Source organism: Phyllostomus discolor, chromosome 5 (genome assembly GCF_004126475.2).
Source record: "Phyllostomus discolor isolate MPI-MPIP mPhyDis1 chromosome 5, mPhyDis1.pri.v3, whole genome shotgun sequence".
In the NCBI taxonomy this organism is placed as follows: Eukaryota; Metazoa; Chordata; class Mammalia; order Chiroptera; family Phyllostomidae; genus Phyllostomus; species Phyllostomus discolor.
The window spans coordinates 18,894,358-18,914,985 of record NC_040907.2 but is presented as its reverse complement, the minus strand read 5'-3'; positions in this window follow the sequence as shown (position 1 = coordinate 18,914,985).

The following is a 20,628-nucleotide window of genomic DNA, read 5'->3' as shown; positions in this document are numbered from 1 at the left end:
GCCCCCCAGACCACCCCCAGGACATTACTGAGCATCCTTTCCTCATGGTCATTTCCTGTCTACCTCTGTCCCTGATGGGTCCTTCCTCAAGAAGAGCAGGTAGGATTCTTCTCTTGCTCATTTTGTGCATCACAGTGGGTTGGGGCGAGCTGAATGGCCCCGTCCCATTCCCACGCCCTGGTGCCCAGCTCTGCCCGGAGAGAGACGGACCCCGGAAGGAGCGAGCTGTGCTCGCCTGGGTTAAGCCTCTGTTTGTCCAGTTCACATGGTCACGTGTTCAGCTCTGAGGAGGGGCTGAGGGGGTCATGTGGGAGCAGATTCAGGCTCAGCATCGGCACCTAGATGTGTCCAACGGTGGGGCAGGTTCTCACGCAGGTGGTGAGCTCCCCATCCCTACAAGAGTTCAGGTTATTACAGTGAAAGGCTGTTTCCTGCATAACTGGGTATGGGGAGGGGTAGGCGGACTAAGGCCACTCCCTGTGCTAGATTCTGACGCCTGGGTGTCTATGTCAGCTCCGCGTTTCTCCAGATTGATTCTCTGGTCCCGCGGGTCCAGTGAGCTGCGGGGGAGGTTCCAGATCTTCTCCAGAGATTCCGTCACTCTGAGACTCTCAGACTGTGAGTCCAGAGTGAATCTGTGATTCCAGAATTCTAGGATTCTGTGAAAGGGACCAGATGCTCAGATTGTGAGATGCAAGGATTTTATAAAAGTGTCTTTGAGTCTATAAAAGAAGTTTTAATTCCAACATCCTGTGCGTCACAGATGCTGTGAAAGGGCAGACCGTTCTGAAAATCCTGGGCTGCATGAGAGAAGGTTCCAAGGCCCCCTCCTGGGTGTCAGAGTCTGGGGGAGGACACACATGGGTGGGGACACGCATGGGCCAGGACCTGCAGGCTACGCTCAGCCCTCACACAGGGTCCCCAAGGGTCCCTGTCTCCCGCCCTCCTCACCTGGCTCACACACACCCCAGATCCCCTCATGCTCGATGGGTTAAAGGGACCCTGAAGACCAAGGTCACAGAGCCTATTCAGTCAACCCCTGGATAGATGTCCTCCCGGCCAAACGCTGTGCTTTCTGGTGTCGTCCTGCTCTGTGACTTAGGAGTCTGATGGGGGTGCAGCCTTTGCTGAGTAGAATTTTCTGGCGCGTCTCCCCTCAGTACAAGCAGCAGCAGTGGGAACCCGGGGCCCACGCTCACTCCAGTCCCATCTGGTTCTCCTGACCCACTCGCCCTGCCCGTCACGGCGGTCTCCTCCCTCGGTCCGCGTGTAGTCAGTCGGAGGCTCTCGGTGGGCCCAGAGCCGCGGCTTCCTTCGGGTTCAGTCTGGTTTCTCTGGGAAGGAGGTGGGTCCCGGGGAGGGAGACGCGGAGCCCAGGCGGGGAGGGGCAGGAGTTCTGGGGGAGGCTGGGGACGTCCAGTGGGTCCTCCACGACATCCCGGGGTGGCCCCTCCCTATCTGCCCCTGGAAAGAGGGACCTTCTCACCCCAATTTGCTCAGGTCCCTCCTCTGGTCATACCCTGCCCAGCAGCTCCTGCACTCAGGACAACACCCCAATGCCCCGGCAGGGTACCCCCAGCCACTGCCCCCCACCCTACCCCCGTCCCTACACCAACCACAGCAACCGTGTCTCTGCTCCTCAGACCCACCCTGCCACCCTGTCTGCACCTCCCAAGGGCGGGTGAGCCTCCACCCACCCATCCCCCTTCTCTGGTGAACTCCTCATGGCCCTGGTGGTCTCTGCTCAGATGCTCCTTCTTCCAGGCAAGCTTCCCTGACTCCTCCAGGGGATGCCTCAACAGCCTGTCCTCCCCTCCACAGCCATTCTCACAGTTGTTGGGGACATGTGCTCAACACCAGTTTCTTTGCTCAGCTGAAGCACCGTGAAGGTGGGACCTCAGCTGTCTTATTCAGCAAAATCTGTACCATGACACCTGACACATAGTAGGTGCTCAATCACCATTCACTGGATGGATGGATGGATGGATGGATAGATGGATGGATAATGGATGGATGGATGATGGGCGGGTGATGGACAGGTGAGGGATGGAAATATCAGCATGTCAGAGATGATACATCTAACACTCAGAGCTAGTTCAGAACCCCCCAAATCATACCAAACTGTCCCTTCTTGACCAGCAGATCTTCACCCCACGGGAAGACAAAATGTCACACCAGAGGAAGCCCTACTGTGCTGGGGACTTGCCCTGCCTTTTTCTGCTGCTCCTCACACTGCCCACACCTCTGTGGGGTGGGTCTCTTGGTCCCAGTACATGAAGGACCTGGCAGCTCCAAGAAGCTGTGTCTCTGCCTGGCAGTGGCCCGGGGGACACACACGGCCTGCCTGGCCCAGACCAGGCCCTTCCCCATCGGTCCCATGGTGATGGCCACTCCCGTGAGGACTGGGTGACAAACTCTTTCCCTGTGAAGCCATAGGTCACCTCACACAGAATAAGCTCCTGGTGATAATAGTGGTTCTGTCACGACAACAGTAAAACCACCACCACCGCTGCCACAGCTGGGCGCTGACCCCGTGCCGAGCTCCAGGCCAGCACTCCGACCTCCTCACCTCGCTTCCCGCTCTCCACCCTCCCCCCGCAAGAGCTGCCACTGCTCATCCCACCAGACAGAGGAGGAAATAGAGGCTTGAGGAAGCGCAGTGGCCTGCCCAGGTGCCTCGGCCACAGGCAGGGCCAGGCTGGCCCCCGGGGACCTCCCCTCTTGCTCGGTGTCTCCCACTCCGGCCCTTCCTCGGGTCCTTGCCCGCTTCTCGCCATCACCACCCCCCACCCACACGATAAAGACTCAGCCCCTCCCTTTGGAACGACTCGAAGTGGGCTCCCTTTTCCAGCCGGCCTGACCCTGGGCAAGGACACCCACAAACTCAAGGGTGCAATGCTCTACCTGCTGTGGGGTTTCTGATACCATTAAAACACAGGCGCTGCCGGTAAAACAGTGAAGAATATTAGTGTCTGTTCGTGCCCACACTCACCTCTCAGACCCCAGCAAGTGCATCCCACTCCACTGAGGAGCTCAGACCTGCTGCGGAGAGGTGGGGGGTGGGCTGAGGGGGGCGGGAGGAGCAGGAGGAGGTGGCATCTGGGTGGTGGACATGGCCCAGCCCAGGACAGCGGGGTTCTCTTTGTCCTGGGGAGGCCCCACCCTCGCCTGCTGCCCCCAGGCTGGGCACCGGCAAAGGAAACACTGTGCTACAGGCCTTGGGAGGGAGAGCCCCCGGGGAAGGGATTGAAGGCTGTGACGGCCCCAGTGGCCCCCGAGCGTGGGGTGCATGTTGGGGTGCTCACATGCCCCTCGTCTCTCCCAGAGGAAGCCCTAGAAGCAGGAGCCGAGTTCCCAGCTCTGCAGCACCCCCAGGAGAGAAGCCAGGAGGTACCTTCTGTTCATCTGCAAAGGATCCTGCCAAGAACTAAGACAGGAAACTGCAAAGGAAAATCTGACAACAAGAAAAGGGAACAGAACCTTCCAGAAAGGCAGCCACAGCCCCATCTGCAGCAACTGTGGTGGGGGAGGGGGGAGGGGAGGGGTGTGGAAAACAGGCAGAACAGCCTCCAAGCTGGAGCGGGGACAGTCGGGGCGGGGAACACGTGCTGAGACAGCGTGTCTGCCCCAGGCCCACCCTCGGGGGCCGTGGTCAAGTTGGAGAACATCCAGACGCAGCACCAGCAGGGGCAGGGACCCCAGTCCAACTTCCCTGAAGAGTATGCGGGGGGTGGGGGGGGGGGGGGCGGGGGGGTCTCCACAGGGAAAGGGAAGCATCAGGGGCCATGGGGTGGGGCAGACAGGCCTGGTTCACAACCCAGCTCCCTCTCGCAGCGCTGCAAACCCTCAGCGCTCTGAGCTCCGTGTCCCTGGTCTGTAAAATGGCATGGGCTAGCCTCTGTGTCTGGGGGCTGCTGTGAAAAGCACGCGGGAAGCACTCACTATGTGTCAGCTACCACAACACTGGCCATTTAATACCACCCGCTGCTCCAGCTGAGGGGCTGTGGGGAGCAGAGGGAGCCAGAGTGTGGCGTGTAGCTCTGAATCCTTTACTGACTCGTTTACTCAACAAGTATGCTCACCGGGCACCTGTTTCAAGCCAGACCCTGGGCTGGGTGCTGAGCGTGGATACAGGGGAGGGCTGGAACCCATCTGGGAAGCCGATTTGAGTTCAAAGTGGGGAATCACTTAACTGCAGTCACACCCTTCCAGTGGGTACTTCAGGAAGGACTGAGTCCCTGGCTGGTGCTGGAGTTTTGGAGACGTTCGCACCGATAGCACTCCTACTGTGTGCAGGACATAGGCCGAAGCACACTCCATGGCAGCACCTCACTAACCCTGCAGCCGGAGCCTAGGAAGCAGAAAGCACTCAGCCCGCTCGCAGATGGGCGAGGAGGCTCAGAGGACAGGGACTTGCCCAGCGTCTCCTGGGCCAGGTGCTGGAGCAGGCCTCCCACCCGGGCCTGGGCAGAGGCAGGGTGGTCGGTCAGAATCCACCCTCTACCCCTCATCAAGGGTCTCTGAAATGCAAGCTCAGGAACCCCCACTCACTTGAAGACTCAGGACCTCAGGACCCGGTTCTGGGATCTGGGGTCACAGAGCCCACGTTATCCCTAACGTCCTGGTGGGGAATCAGCTGGGCACCTTCCAAGGTCTTCCCCAGCCTCTACCTTCCCGAGTCTGAAAACTCTGCACCCAGCACCCAGCTGGGCCCAGCACAGTGAACAACCCAGTTCACTGGACACACAGCGACTCTCATTATTGGGACCCTCAGCTCTCCCAAGAGCCCCTCCCCTGGCTGTTCTCCCAACCCTGGTCTGGGATGCTGGCACGCCCTCCCCTCCTCGCTGCCTGCCCACCTTCACCACCACCACCACCCCCACCTTACCTACACACACACACACACACACACACGTGTGCGCGCACGCCAGAGGAAGCTCTAAAGAGGAGGGAGGAGTGTCCACCTAGCACAGAGCCCCTCCCCGCCCCTTTTGGCTGCTCCCCTATCAATTGCATTTGCATCTGAAACAGATGGAGTGTTGGTACTTCTCCCCCCATTTTTCACAGAGCTCTGGGCCAGGACAAAACCAAGTGTAGTAATTAAAAACTGAAAAATGCAATGCAATCCTCCTGGTGGGACTTAGCCATCTTCCCTCTCTTGTAAACCCGTTAATGAATTGTAATTGCATAGACAGATCCCTTCTAGAAACCTGGTAATCAATTCATTGTGAGGCAAAGAGCTTCCCCAGCCCTGAAGAAGGAAAGAAGTGTGTATTAATTAGCTTAATTCTTTATCTATGTAAAAATCAGGACAACAAAAAACATTGGTCAGAAAGCAACCTGCCAGTAGACGTGGCCACCCTGGGGAGATCCTGGCTTCCCTTGTTTCTGGACCTCGTTCATACCCTGGGGACCCAGGAGATCCAGGAGAGACACGGGAATGTCACGGAGAAGGTGGTGGCAGGAGGCCCCAGAGCAGAGACGGGGAGAAGTGGGGTGAGTTAGCAATGAGAGTTTGGGTTTGAAAGACCCCAAGACGCCAGCCCCACCTACCTCAGAATCTGACAAGATGGTTCCTTTGGGCTCCGCCCCTCAGCAGGAAAACCACGGTCCCCAGGAGGGCGGCTGTGCAGGGCAGGTGTTCTGGACCCGAGGTCCAGCACAGGCTGTGCTCCCTAGAAGCAGAGGCAGGTGGGGACCTGTGGACAAGTGGCTTACAGAGGACGCCCTCTGCGAAGGAGAAGAGGAGCCAGGCGAAGGTGTGGCCTCAGCCTGAGCTCACTGGGAGCCTCGGGGGACATAGGGCATCACATGGCCGTGCCCCTCAGGCCACCAGCGGGCTTTTTGTGCCTGGGCCAGCCAGTCATGAGCCGCAGGTCAGCAAGTGGGGAGAGGGTTTTCGCAGAGTGAGTCAGCTGAGAGTGATACTCAACACTGCCAGAACGTGGGTGCACCGGCCCAGTAAAGAGCATCCGCGTGGGGCATCGGCTTCTGTGCCTGTGATGGGCTGAACTGTCTCCTCCCCGAATTCCGGTGCTAAAGTCCTAACCCCCAGTCGCTCAGAATGTGATCTCATTTGGAGACAGGGTCCTTACACAGGTGACAAGTCACAGTGAGGTTATTAGCATGGGCCCTAACTTAATGTCACTAGTGTCTTAGTGCACGGGGGAAGTTTGGGCACAGACGCGCACACAGGGAGAAGGCCACGTGAAGGGAAAGGCAGAGACGGAAGGATGCTCTTCACACGAGGAACGCCAAAGACTGCCAGCTGGGGAGAGGCACGGAGCAGACCCTTCCTCACAGCCCTCGAAGGAACCAACCCCTGCCAGCACCTTGGCCTTGGACATCTAGCTCCCAGAACTGGGAGGTGACAATTTCCGTTGTTGAAGTCACCCAGCCTGCTTTCCTCTGGCAGCTCTGGGAAAGCAAGACAAGGCTCAGCTCCAGCTCCAGCTCCAGCCCTCGGTAACATCTGGAGATCCTGCCGCCGCCCCCACCCCCACCCAGCATCGAGCCTCTGAGAACAACAGCCTCCTGATTTTCCTCGAGGAAATGCTGTTGCTCAGAGCGGGTCAATTTTATTGATCTCTCCTGAAGTTCCCTGGTTCTCCCCTCTATCCTCTCGACTGCGGAGCCACCCATTGAGTTTTTTTATTTCGGTCATTGTATTTTTTAGTACAATAATTTCCATTTGGTTCTTTTATAACTCCTATTCCTTTGCTGAGATGTTCTTTCATTTGTTTCCAGAGAATTCATAATTGCCTATTGAATCATTTTTATGACGGCTGCTTTAAAGTCCTTGTTAGATCATGGCGACATTTGATTCGTCTCAGGATCAGGGTCTGTTGATTATCTTTCTCATTCAAGTTGTGATTTTCCTGGTTCTTGGTATGATGACTGATTTTTTTTACATTATATCCTGGACAGTTCGGAATATTATAAGACTCTGGGTTCTACTTAATTAATTTTCTTTACCAGAAATCGCATCAAGAAGCCAGATGGGTATGCACACTCAGCCGTTCCCACCCCCTCACCCAGCATGCCTGCAAAGAGAGGGCGCCAACCTGCTCCTTGTCGCTCCTGAACGGGTGGGGGGGGGTGGGGGGTGGGGCGGGGGGGTTAGTTCAGCTTTCTGCTTGCCCTACTGACACGTCCCGTAAAGGGAGGGGGCGCCTGAGGACTGGCTCACACCACCTCGCCGCTGCAGGGTGGAGGCAGGAGCTGAGCTTCCCAAGGGGCCTGCTGACAACAAGGAGGGGAGGGAAGCAGAGGTCCAGCGAGGCCTGCCTCCCACCACCTCACTAGCCTCACTGATGGCCGGGGGGGGGGGGGGGGCGCATGGAGACTCAGCTCCTCTATGGGCCCCACTGATACCCATTCAGAGGTGGGTGGGGCACCCAGGGTGACTGGCCCACCTTGCATCACTATGCCAGCCTCCTTGCAGTCAGGTGGGGGTGGAGGCTTCGCTCCTGGTGAGCCCCGTCGGACATTGCCCTACAGGAGAATCAGAGCATCTAGCCTGCTCACTGACTGGGGTGGGGGACCGCCAGCTTCCTGCTCAGTGCTGCTGAAAATGCGGGGCGGGGGCAGTGAGGGGAGAGTGGCTTTTCTGTTGCCTTTGGGCTGGAGTAAGGCAGACTTTGACAGAAAGCTTCTCTGTTACTAGGCCACCCTTTTCCCACTCCATTGGCCAGAGCGGCAGGTTTTTCTCGGCGCTTCTTCAGTCTGTGTCTGTTGTTGGTTCTGGGTGGGAGGCCTCTGCAGCGCTCTGTCAGGATACAGCGTCGGCCGTAAAGAAGCTGCGGAACTCACCACCAGGTCAAGAGTCAAGTTCTGGGGCCCCCAGGCAGTCCACCTTCTTCTGTTTGTCTTTCAGTCTTCTGTGCTCGCCAATGTGTTGTATCCGGGGTGTTTTAGCTGCAAGGGGAGAGACCTGGGAGGCCTGGGGCTACTCCAACTTGGAGGAAACTGAAGTCCCATCCTCTAGATATTTTGTTGTCACCCGTAGATGAAAATAGAGAAACCCTCCCTAAACCCTACAATAGGTCAGCCCCACCCTCGCCTTGTCACATGTTTCCATGGCAACCCGTGAGCTTCCCCTGTGTTACTATCGGCTGCATTTGTATATTTGTATGTGTCTGTCGGTCCTCAAGTAATATCAGTGCCCATCCTTCCATCTTGTCCGTAGAACCCACAGGGATCCAAGGACAGGCATGTGTCCTGCTCACTGCCGTATCCTCTGCGCATAGCCCAGAGCCTGAAAAGGGAGTGAGAGGTTTGGGCGGGGTGTGGGACTGCTTCAGACAGAAGCTCAGAAAGGGCCACTCTGAGGCGGCAAGTTTTAGGCTGAGACCAGAAGGACACGACAACAGAGTCAGGTAGGCGAAGCTCTGAGCTTCCTGGCACAGAGAAGAACACCAAGTGACAAAGTCCCGCGGTGGGGATGAGTCTGACGTACTCCCAGAGCGGCGAGGAGGCCGGTGCTGTGGAGGGAGACAAGGAAACAGATCACATGGGTCTTCATGGGCCAACAGAGGAGGCAAGGAGGAGCTGTGAAAGGCTCCCGTGGAGGGACAAGGGGTTGCGATCTGACTGCGCTTGTCGGGAGGTCTCGGCCTGCTGTGGACCACGAGGACGGCCCGCGTGCACGTGGAGGCTGTTAAAGCACCGGATGAAAGACAACATGGGGGTTAAATTAGGTGAAGGGAGGAGGTTAAGAGGGGGTTGAATTTGGGCATGAATGCCTCTCCATCTGCAGAAGGGTGTCGGGGTTAAAATGGGACAGGGTGCGGAATGCACAGGCACACAGTAGGGGCCTTCCCCCTCCCCTATTAGAAACTGGTCCCACCCTCTCAGCTCAGGGCCTCTGCCGCTCCCCAGGGCTCCTCTGCAGGCAGCTCCAGCTCCGACGGGGATGCTGTCAGTGGGCCCCTGCAGAAGCAGACGGTGTTCCTGCGCCTTCTGCCTGTGACTTGTCATGGCAGGTGGCCACTGGCCCCCAGCTGGCCCATCTCAGTGCACTCCAGCACAGGGGCCCGTGAACACATCTCTCCCAGAGCCTCTCCTGCAAAGTCCAGACCAGAGCTCCGGCCTGTTCTCTGTGGGCTGCAGGCGGGATCTGGGGTGGAGTGCACGAGGGGAGCCCACGGCCTTGAAAAACCTCCTTCCTGTCTGGACTCTCCACCAAGAACCATGGAGGCAGAGTGTTAGCACTGGAACTTGAGGCATGATCCGCTCCAGCCCCTTTAGCTTCCAGGTGAGGAAACTGAGGCTCGGAAGGCTGAGTAAAGGACAGTGTTTTGGGGTCAGCAGATCTTGGATTCTCATTCTAACTCTACCACCTCATTGCTGAGATCTTGGGCAAGTGACTTGTCTTCTCTCTTGGTTTCTCCATCTGTAAAACGTGGCCAGTATGAGTAGCCAGCTCTTACTCTGTTGCCAGGCCTTGTTTTAAGCCTTTACTCTTTCAATCCTCAGAACAACCCCATTGCGTAGGTATTTTCATTACTTGCTCAGTCTTGCATGAGGAAACTGAGGCACAGAGAGCTATGTAACTGCATAAAGTCCCCTCAGCCAAAGCCTAACTGAAACCCAGTTGCTCCCAGCCCCAGTGCTGTCCTGTCTCCAGCACATCCTTGAACATGACCTTGCAGGTGAACTGATAAATGCCTGTGCAGGGCTGAGCACAGTCCCAGCACACAGTCAGACCTCAGTACGTGCTGGCTAAAGTCACAGGCTCCGCCCTGAACTCGGGAAACAGCGGTGACTGAGCTGGACATTGAGCCCTAAGGGGCTGCCAGTCCCATGGAGTCGAGATGTCAGAGGAGTGGACTGTCTCTTATAACACCGAAGGGGCGGGAACTGGAGAAGGTCAGTCAGGAGGCCCCGGGAGCCCCAGGAGGGAAGTGGAGAAGGAGAGGGGAGCAGCCTGTGCAAAGGGCGGGGGGGGGGGGGCAGTGAGGAGTATGTGCCAAGCCCTGTAGGCCCCAGGGGTCCAAGAAGGGACACAACAAGACCCAAGGAGTTTTTCAGGGTCATTCTGGGGGAGGGATCACATGGGAAGGGGGCTGAGACTGGAGGCCAGTGAGCTGCCCGCTGCAGGGGTGGGGATTTGGCCCAAGTTCACGTCCTTGCTTCCTCACCTTTCATGGGCAAGGGGAACTTTCGCCACAGGAGTAGGGGTGGCTCTCTCCCCTCTTACTGGTTGCTCCAGACTGGGGAGTGGATTCTGGGCACAGACTCTGCAGCTGCCAGGCCATGGGCGAGCCAGGAGCCTCCACCTCTCCCCTTTTCACCCCCTCCCCTTCCGAGGCTGCTCCAGGCATTAAATGATGAAGCAGCCTCATTACTGAAGCCTCCGGCTCATTAGCAGGCAGCTGGAGGGGCTGGGGGACCACTGAGGAGAGGTGGGGTGCGCTGGGAGGAGCAGCAGAGCCCAGGCAGTAGTAACAGCTGCACAGCGCTTTGTGCTGAGTTGGGTGTATTCGGATCGGTGTGCAGACATCCTGGGCTTTTCTCTTATAGTCACTCACGATCCTGTTTGAGCTTCACAGGGCTCTACGATCTACGGCGCCATGGGCACTGTGCTGTCATTAGACAGGTCCCGTTTCAGGCTCTGGACACAGCACAGAGAGGTGGAGTGAGCTCCTCAAGGTCAGGCAGCTGGAGGCCCGCTCCTAACAACAGCAGCCCACAGTTACCGAGCCCCTCCTGTGTGCGGGGACTGTCACCTGCAGCTCCCAGGGAGGGTTTTAGGCAAAAGAGGAAGAATAGGACCTGGGTTTATTGTTTACAAAAATAACATATATAGCAAGAAGTGGACCCGGGGTTGACCCGGGCCTGCCTGATCTCTAAACTCAAGCCCAGCCCACACTGACACGCTGCCCTCCTCCCCCTCCCCCACCCCCACCCCACCCCAGCCCCTGTGACCTGCCAAAGGGCCTGCGACCATCCCCTCTGTCCCTGGGACAGATGGGGTGTGCCATGTGACCTCCAGCTGAGCTCCTGCCCTCGCTGGGCTTCCGTCTTCCACCCTCCTCCCTCCTCCCCACCCCCCAGTCTGCAGGATTTCTCTGTGGAAGGCCATCTGGGAGGCCGTGAGTTAGGGTCCTGCTGACAGGGTGACAGGGTGGGGGGGTGAATGGGGGACCCCTGGGTGTGCCTGGGTGGGGCCTCAGGAGAGAGCTGGCTCTGGGGTCAGGGTCCCGACCCTGCTCTGGACCCCGCTAGGGACCCCCGAGAGTCCCGTCAGACCCTGACTGTCTGAGACTCCGTCTCCTCACCTGAGAAGTGGGGGTCAGACCCGCTCTGACTCATGTCTGTGGGTGCTTTGTGGTCACATCAGGGTCCTTGATCCAAGTTGTGCTTTGGGAGTGTGTGAAGGGCGACCTCACTTCTTTAATGGACTCCACACTGGGAGCGGTCTGGGTGGGTGAGGGGTGCCTCAGATGTGGCCTTGAGCCCTCCCCACCCCGCCCCCTCGCTGCCCCAGCCGCTTGCTCCCTCCCAGGGACAGGTTTACACAGAGGGCTGTCCGCCAAGGGCAGAAGGGTCTGCAGGTGTGAGGAGATTGGGACTGAGGGTGGCCGGCTGCCTGCAGGGACGAGTACAGTTACCTTTGAGTGTGTGAGTGGGGGGTATCCTGTGTGTAAGTGTGCACATCTGTGCGTGTATTTGTGAATTCGCATCATGCACATGTCTGTGAGTGTCAGTGTATCTGTTTCAATACACGTGTGTCTGTGCACGTGTGTCTATTTGTGAGCATGTGTGACAAGGGTATGTAACCTCACTAGAGGTCACCGGCACTGGCCTGCAGTCATAGTCTCGGCTTCAGACCTGGCTCTGCTGGGTCACGCCAGGCAAGTCGCTTACCCTCCCTGAGGCTCCGTGTCCTCCCCCCGCCCCCCCCGAGGCAACCCCTCGTGTTCTCGAGCCATCCCTGCTGGTCAGACCACAGTCCTCATCCAGGGGAGTCCTCACGCAGCCCCCGGGGTGGCTGTTACCATGGTTGCGGTTATTACTAAACTAACCAGGTGTGGGGCCTCCAGCTCTCAGGAAAAGCCCTGGTGGGGACTGGACCAGGGGAAGGGACAGTTGAGTGAGAGACGCGTCATCTGATGAGTTCACACTGAGCTCTCCGTCAGCCCTGTCTCGAGGCCTGTCTCCCTCTTCTGTCCCTGAGCTGTTGGCGTACTCGGCTCCGCATGTGTAATTCACCAGCGCATGAGAAATCCGCCGAGTGAGTGCGTCGGCCTGCGGCTCTGGCCCGTGGGGATGTTCTTCCCGCTCCGGCCCGAGGTGCCTGCTCGTCTTCAAGAGCCTGTCATCTGCGACACTGAAGGGCCCGGCTCCCCCGCGGCGTGACTGCTAATGCTGGGCTGGGTCTCCTCCTCCTCCTCCTCATGGACCGGAGGCTCCCAGGAAGTACAGGTTGAAGCTGGCACTTGGGTAGACACCCTCCCCCAAAGCCCAGAGCCCGGCCCAGAGGGCATGCCGGGATGGTCGGCAGATGGGAAGTGATTCTGTCGAAGGAACAAGCTGGAAGGTCACGCCGTCCCATAAATTATGGATGCAGATGAAAGGATTTGGGACCCTGAAGTCACTAGAATGAGTCATGTCCTCTGGCCAATGTTCTCATGAAGACTAGAATGAGTTTCAAGGCCAAAATTCAACCCAGCATTAGGATGGGTGTCAGAGTCCAGGTGAGACTGAGATTAGGTTGAGGGTCAGGGTCAAGGTCAAAAGGAATCAGGCTGACAACAAGAGTTGGGTTGAAGTTAGACCTGGGCCAGAGTCCACGTGAGGAGCCAGGCACGGCCCTGGCGGGGTCCTGGCCGGACTGGGCCCTGCACCTCGTGCTCCTGCTTGAAGCCATAGCCCTCGGCCGTCTGCACCTGGTTGATGTGCTGCAGGAGGTCGGCCACACGCACCGCAGGATGCAGCTGCCCCGTGTGGTACGGGGAGCCCTTCCGGCCACACGGGCACCACGGCGAGCCCCCCAGAAAGCTGCTGGCCTCAGTGACCCCACCACCATGCTGGTCCCCTGCAGTTGGAGAAAAGGAAAGAGTTTCTGACACACACGGGCCCCAGCTGAACTTGGGGACCGAGGGAGGGCAGGGAGCCAGGGCAGGGAGCAATGCCAGGCTGTTCATTGGAGCCAAGCAGCCCAACTGGGTCCACACATGTGACCCTGTGCCAGTCCCCTCCCTGCAGCATCTCTGTTTCCCCATCTTTAAGAAGAGCAGGCCAGATCACGTGACCTCTGAAGGCCCTTCTGGCCCAGCCTTGCCTGCTGTGATCCTGACGTCCCCTTTCTCCATCCCTCTGCTTCCTCCCAGGACCAGACCTCTGTGACTTCTCCGTGCCTCCTGCAGGGGGCAGCACTCAGCAGAGTCCTCAACAGCCCCTTCCTTCCCCTCTTCCAGGGAACAATCTGGAACACTGACAACTCCCAGCAATCACCCCCATTCAAAGACAAGCAAATTGCAAAATTAGCTGCTGCCACACCCTCTCTGTGGATTCAGTCTTGAATCCGCAGATTACAGATGACGGGGAGAAATCCACTGTCATCCCGTGCAGGGGCCTCAGCCCGTCGGGGAACAGGTAGAGAGGCCCACAGTGCTCCCCCACCCTCCACCTGCAAAAAACCATCTCCTCCCCACTGGACCGGCCCCCTCCCGACCAGCCTCCCCAAGGATGGTCCCTGATGTCAGGTCCTGGGGTGCAGAAAACAGCCCCCTCAGTCCCACCTGCCCTTGGACACCCGTTCCCACAGCCACCGGGCTCGCCACACGCGGTTTTCCTCCGCAGGGTCACAGTCCTGCGCTGCCTGTTGCCCAGCATCTGAAACAGCTGCGCCATGTGTTTTGTTCTGTTTTCCAGCTGTGTGGGGCAGGAGGGCAGCCCGCTGCCATCCAGCCCGTCACGACCACAGTGTCACCGAGGCTCGGAAAGATGGGACTTGCCACTTGCAGTGTTTCCAAAGTGTGTCCCAGAAAACACTAGTTATGCGAGATGATTCAGTGGTAGTCCATTTACACAATAGGCAACAAGGACCGATGTTCAGTTTTTAAAAATAAATTTGGAAAATTTTGCTTTAAAGCCAAATGACACAGGTGTGTCCCCTGCAGGACACATCAGGACCTCCAGTGCACAAGTGTGCACGGCAAACCTCCACCAGCTGAGTGGAAGGAGCAACATTGCCCAAACTTCTTTCAGCGTGGAGGCTTTTTCACCTGTTTCGCAAAACATCTTTAGGGAAACGGTGTAAAGCAGTGATGAGCCGTAGGCACTCTGGGTTAAGACATGCGTGAGCCTGAATCCCGGTTCTGCCACTCACTGGCTGTGTGTCCTTGGGAAGGGCACTAGCCCTTTCTGAACCTCAGCTTCCACACATGCCAAATGAGGACAGAGTCATTTCTATCCAAGGGAGGTATTGAAATTATTAAATGGGAGGATGCATGAAAAATATCCGTTCCATTGTTGGCACATCATGAATGCCCACAGACAACTGTTGCTGGTGTTATTAGAATTTACCGTGAATTCAGATAAGCTCTGAGTCCCAGAGAGCTGGGGCAGCCTCTCCGAAGAAGGAAGGAGCAGACAAGAGTGGAGCTTGACCTGTCTTTAATCTCCCTTTGCATAAAAACTTGAACCAGAACTTGAAAGGCGGCATTGGAGAGATGGTTCTTCAGAGGCAGCTGCAGCCAACATGCAAAACATGTGTTCAGATTTCAAGAGAATCTTCTCTCGCTTTCAGAACTCTTAGGAGCTCCAAAAAGGGGACAGGGGAGACAAAAGATTTCTCGGGCTTTTTATGGAAGCTGCTCTGACAGCTCGCCACAGAGCTCTCCAAGTGGAGGGGGCGGTGTGTGAGGACTCCGTGACGGGCTGGCAGGAAGTGCACGCGCAGGACCTCCTGTGGCTGGGGACCAGGAAACTGCGCCGCCTGGCCAGGCTATGTCAGGGGCCCAGAGCACATCTGGGCAGCTTCCTGGCTGAGTCCAAAGGCAACATAAGCCGGCAAATACACATACAAATGTAAATACAGCTGGCGGGCAGGAGACTCACATAAGTATAATCATATAGTATTTGTCTTTCTGTGCCTGGCTTATTTCATTTAGTATAATGTCCTCAGGTTTCCTCTATGTTGTAGCATCTTTCAGAATTTCCTTCCTTTTTAAGGCTAAATAATATTCTGCTGTAAGTTGATACTGCACTTTGTTTATCCATTTGTCTGTCAGTGGACACAAGTTATTTCCACCTCCTGGGCCATTGTGAATAGTGCAGCTACAGACCTGGGCAGATGCCCCGCCCACAGGCCCTGGGCCTCACCCCCACTGCAGCCCGGCGCACAGCCAAAGACCCATTTAGGGGCAGATGAGGAGAAGTCTCTATGCCAGTGACCTTGACCATCAGCAAGAGAGAGAAGGTAGAGGAGAAAAAAGGGAAGAAAAGGGAGGTCAGGAGGGAAAGAAAGCAGGTGAAAAAATTAAGATACAGAGAAGGAAGAGGGGGCAGGAGATGGAAAGAGAGAGTAAAGGGGCAATGACAAGGACAGAGAGACGGGGAAGGGGAGAGAAAGGGAGGGACAGGTCAGACACCAGCAAGCCATAGGGAAGACAGACAGAGGACAGCCAGTCAACCCGGCTGAACAACGGTGCCCAAGGAGCACCCGCTGAGAATGGACACCGGCCTAGAAGGCGGTCTCCAGTGGTGGACCACAGGGCTCTGTCCCCGCCCCCCCCCCCCCGGCCCACTCAGAAGAACTGCAAACACCAGCCAAGCAGACCCCCAGGAGACAGAACAGGGAGGGACACCGAACAGGGCTGGCCTCCATTTGGTCTCAGGGTGGGATTAGCAGATGGAATGTGACAGAGACACTGGAAAAGTTCTGCATTAGTTCAACACTGGACCGCACAGCGGAGGGAGGAGAACTGCCGTGTCAGCCGCTCCTGGAAAAGCTGAGCTGGGGGCTCCCAGTGAGCGGACGTGGGCGTGGTTGCTGGAAAGGCTGGTACGACTCTGGGTAACGCTGATGCAAACAGAGGGTCCAGAGAGGAGGAGGGGAGAGACCACTGTCCTCTGGGCTGGTCCAGGACCACCTGAGCCTGCTCTGCAAGGAGGGAGAACAAGCAAGGGTGGGGGCAATGTTCTAGAAGGCTTGCAGTGTCAGGGAACACAGGGGCCTGGGTGGTAACCCCAGCTCTGCACTTCCTATGACCTCTGACAGGTCCCTTACCCTCCCTGAGCCTCGGTTTCCTCATCAGTAAAATGGGGTCACAGTTCCTCCCTGTCAGGGCTGGTGTGAGGACTCTGTGAGAAGAACTGAGCCCAGAGGAAGCGCCCAGGAAAGGGTGGGTCTGAGAAGCCGGGGGGCACCCAGCGAAGAAAGGCTCCTGGAGACCTGAGTGCTGTCTGCACTGCACGGAGAGCCGCCGGTGTGGGGACAGCTGCCCCCCACACACACGCGCACACACACGGCTGTGGACCCCAGATGCTTACTTTGCACTGTGTACACACTCCATCTCCTCACCACAGGTTCACATGGCTAGTATTGTTACTACCATTTTACACAGGAGACAACCAAGGCTCAGAGAAGCTGAGGAATGGAGAGGTAGAGAGTGGCAGAGCTGAAATTTGAGCCTCATTCTATTTTACTACAAAAGGACATTCTTCTGTGCACCTCCTGTTGCTGTGCACACCGAGTAAATAGAAATGTGACGTCTAAACAAAAAGGAGAGAATCCTTTCCAACTAGGTGACATAGACCGTGCGACATCGGACTCGCACTGCACGAGGGCCACAGACTGGCTGAAGCTCACCTCTGGGCCTCCGGGCCCAGAACGGTGTAGGAACAAGGCCGCATCAATTAACTAACTAATTTAAGATGTATTTATTAGAACCCTATGGAATATTAAGTCTTGTTCTAAGCACTGGAGATTAGGAGGTGAAGAAATTGGACAGAGTCCCTACTCTCCCAGAGCTCTCATTCCGGTAGGGAAGGCAGATAATAATCAAACTAGCATGTATTAAGAAATGATACATTCTGTATTACAGAGGGTGGTCAGGAAAAGCCTCACTGAGGAGGTGATATTTGTGCACAGGCCTCAAGCAGGGAAGTAAATGTTTCAATAATTGTCAAGAGAATGACTCAGTCCCAGGGAGCAGCAGGTGCAAAGGCCCGGAGGTGGAAATGAGTATGATATGCTCAGGGACAGTGGAGACGTCAGCGCGGCTGAAGCAAAGCAAGTGAGGAAAGAGAGATAGGAGACAAGGTGTGAGGAGTCGGTGGAAGAAAGAGCATTCAGGGTCTATGGGCCATGGTCAAGTTTGGAGTTCATTTGTAGTGTTGAGGGGAATCATTGCAGAGCTGTGAGCAGGAGAGCGATGTGACCTGATTCGTGTTTAAGAAGACCGCTGTGGCTGCCGGGTGGGAAAGAGGCTGCTGGGACGAGAGCGGAAGCAGAGAGGCCAGGAAGGAGGGATCACAGAAGTCCATGATGACTGGGGACCGTGTCCAGGCCAGGGAAATCCTGGCCCAGCCGGGGGTGACACCGTGCTGCCCGTGTTCCTGGTAGCGGTGGGAGCCAGGGAGAGCGGAGAGGGCCAGCCTGGGGGAGGCTCTTACTTCTGTCAACACTTCCTGCTCTCCCATGTGCCGTAGCTGCCCTGTCATAGTCAGAGATCCTTAGGTCAGAAGGAAACTTAGACACCCTGCCGTCCAACTACTCCTTCCATTTAACGCACGGGAAACGGAAGCCCAGCAGGGAAGGGGGCTTGCTGAAGGTCCCAGGCAAAGTCCAGGCGTCCTGACTTCCAGTTTCCCTCGCTTTCTCCTTCCGCAGAGTGGACCTGCTGTGCCCGTTATCACTCCCGGCTCCAAGTCCACGCTTCAAGACCTGACCTGCGCTAGGTGGCTGAACTCCTCTAGCCATCTCTCCTTTCCAGTGAGTGCAACCTTAAGCCTTCTCAGTAGAGAGCGCCGGAGGAACGTTGCAGGAGGGAGGGGCTTCACAGTTGGCCGGCAGTATGGTTCTGAGGACACCTGGCCACACCTGGCCCAGCCGCGCACCCGGAACATGCACCCAAAACTGGTGCTTCTGAAGTGGGTGGATGGGGTGGGGGCAAACCTGCGCGACTGAACCCTTAACCTGTGGGATCTGGTGCTGTCTCCAGGTGAACAGTCTCGGGACCCAGTGAAACTGTCAGACACCCAGCTGATGTCGCAGAACCACCTGATGGGTAGAGACCCGCACCTGTGACCTCAGAAGGCTGGCATACGTTGAGAGTAGAGGAGGCACCCACGGGTGTGTTCTCCCTTCACGTTAAAACACAAGTAAAAACTGTTGGTATTCTTGCACACTCCTTGGGATTTCTTTTTCTCTGGGTATGTTTAGAATGTTTAGACTTACATGTTGCTTTTTACTCTCACTCCTCTTTCCTCAGCACCTTCCCAACAGGAATTATTTTTTACTGCCTTTTTAAAAAGATTTTATTTATTTATTTTTAGATAAAGGGGAAGAGAGGGAGAAAGAGAAGGAAAGGAACATCAATGTGTGGTTGCCGCTCCCACACCCCGACCTGGGGACCCAGCCTGCAACCCAGGCAGGTGCCCTGACTGGGAATTGAACCAGTGATTCTTTGGCTCGCAGGCTGGTGCTCAGTCCACTGAGCCACACCAGCCAGGGGCTTGACTGTCTTTTTTAATGGCTGTTCTACATTCAGTCGTGTGGTTGCTCTGCCACTGAGGGAGCTGCTTGCCATTGCTAGGCTCCCATCTACATGTGTCTGTTATAAATGATCCTGGGAGGGCCGAGTCTTCACACAGATCTTTGTCTCCCTCTGATTTTCCCTCATGATAGATTTGGGGGCTTAGCAGGGTGGTAGGTGTGCGTACAGTTAAGGTTTTGGGTGTGCTTAGCCAAATTGCTTTCTCAGCGGCTGTGCTGGCTTCCACTCTCCATGCAGGGCCTGAGGGGGTGGCACTCAAATGGTTTCGGATGCCTTCCCCCTCCTCTGGCATCTTCTCTCTGCCTGCCGCCTCACCTCCTCTCGCTTTTCTCCGAGGAAACACAATGGAAAAGCTGATGTTCTGAAATACTGAATCAGGTATTTCTCTCTAAGTAGCTTTAAAAGTCAATATAATTATTCTAGTCCCATTTACTTTAATTTGCAGCAAATTATGCCTTTAGCGTGAAGTGGAGGTTGCTTTGCTGGTTGGAGTGGAGACAGCGTTTGCCTGTTTACGACGGGGGCCATGGATGAGGGCGCAGGCTGGGGTGGCTTCATGGGGTTTCTCGGAGGAGGGGGTACCCCAGCGGGAGGCTTGTGCCTTGGGTGCCCCACCCTGTGTCCCCGGGTCAGCTCTGAGGTCACCTGCAGCTCAGGTGACCGTGGTGGCCGGCAACTCCAGCAAGCCTTCCACGTCCCCTCAGAGGGCGCCCGGCATGACTGAGCTCACAATGAGCTCTGACTCAGCCATCGGGGCTTTTTTCCCTCCCCTACCCTCTGTCTCCTCCTCACTGAGCCCCCTGGGCTCGCCTCCCACAGGAACCACCCACACTTTGGGAGGAGCTCGAACCCAGCACTGGGTCCCTGCAGAGCAGCGGGATGGACGGAAAACAGGATCTTCTCGGGAGACAGACGGGCGGGACTGCAACCGGCAGGATGGTAAACAGTGAACACAGACTTTTTCCCATGTCTGATGAGATACCTGCCTCATGTCTGAGGCCCCTCTTGTTCCCTGTGCTCACAGCTCCTGTGCCTGCCAGGCCTCCATCTGGGGCCCAACGCCTGCTGGGAGGTCTGCTCCAGGGATGACACCTGCTAGCCAGGTGACCGGGCCTGGACAGCGGCCCCCTGTCTCATCCATTCCATGACCAGGCACCAGGCCCCCCAGGCAGCCCTCCACCTCCTGCCCTGGGCTATAAACTTTCCCTCTCCTGGTGGCGAGGCTCCAGCCCCACATATCCTGTTGTGATGGTTAATTTTATGTGTCAACTTGGAAAGTGTTTTGAGTGAGATTGATGCTCTAACTGGTAAACTTTGAGTAAGCAGATTGCCCTCCATAGTGTGAATGGATCCCGCTCAATCATCTGAAGGCCCGAATACACAAAAAGACTGACTTCCCTGAGCAAGAGAGAGTTCTCCAGCAGATTGTCTCTCCAGGCTGCAGGTTCACACAGCAGGGTTTGGACTCTCCAGTTTCCATAGCAATTGCATGAGCCAATTCCATGTAATAAATCTCCATATATAGCGTGTACTCACGCACACACACACACACACACACACACACCCTATCGGTTCTGTTTCTCTGTAGAGAATCCTGACTGATACACCTGCCCAGACCAAGAGCCCACGTTCTCCACGGCTGTTCTGATATTCCACAGGTAGCCTCCCCAGGCCAGCTCTCCTGGGTGTGGAGACAGCATCTTTGGTTAGCTCCTTCTCCTGTCTCACATGCTGCCTTCACTCCCTTCTTCCCAGTAAACCACTCTCTCAAGAATTCTTATTCAGGCTCTGCTTCTGGGGAGCCCAGTCTCAGCTAAACGTTAGTGACGATGCTCCTAGGAAGCAGGCTGTGAGATGAAATTGTTGAGGTGGAAGTGAGGACGCTGTCATGGCTGGT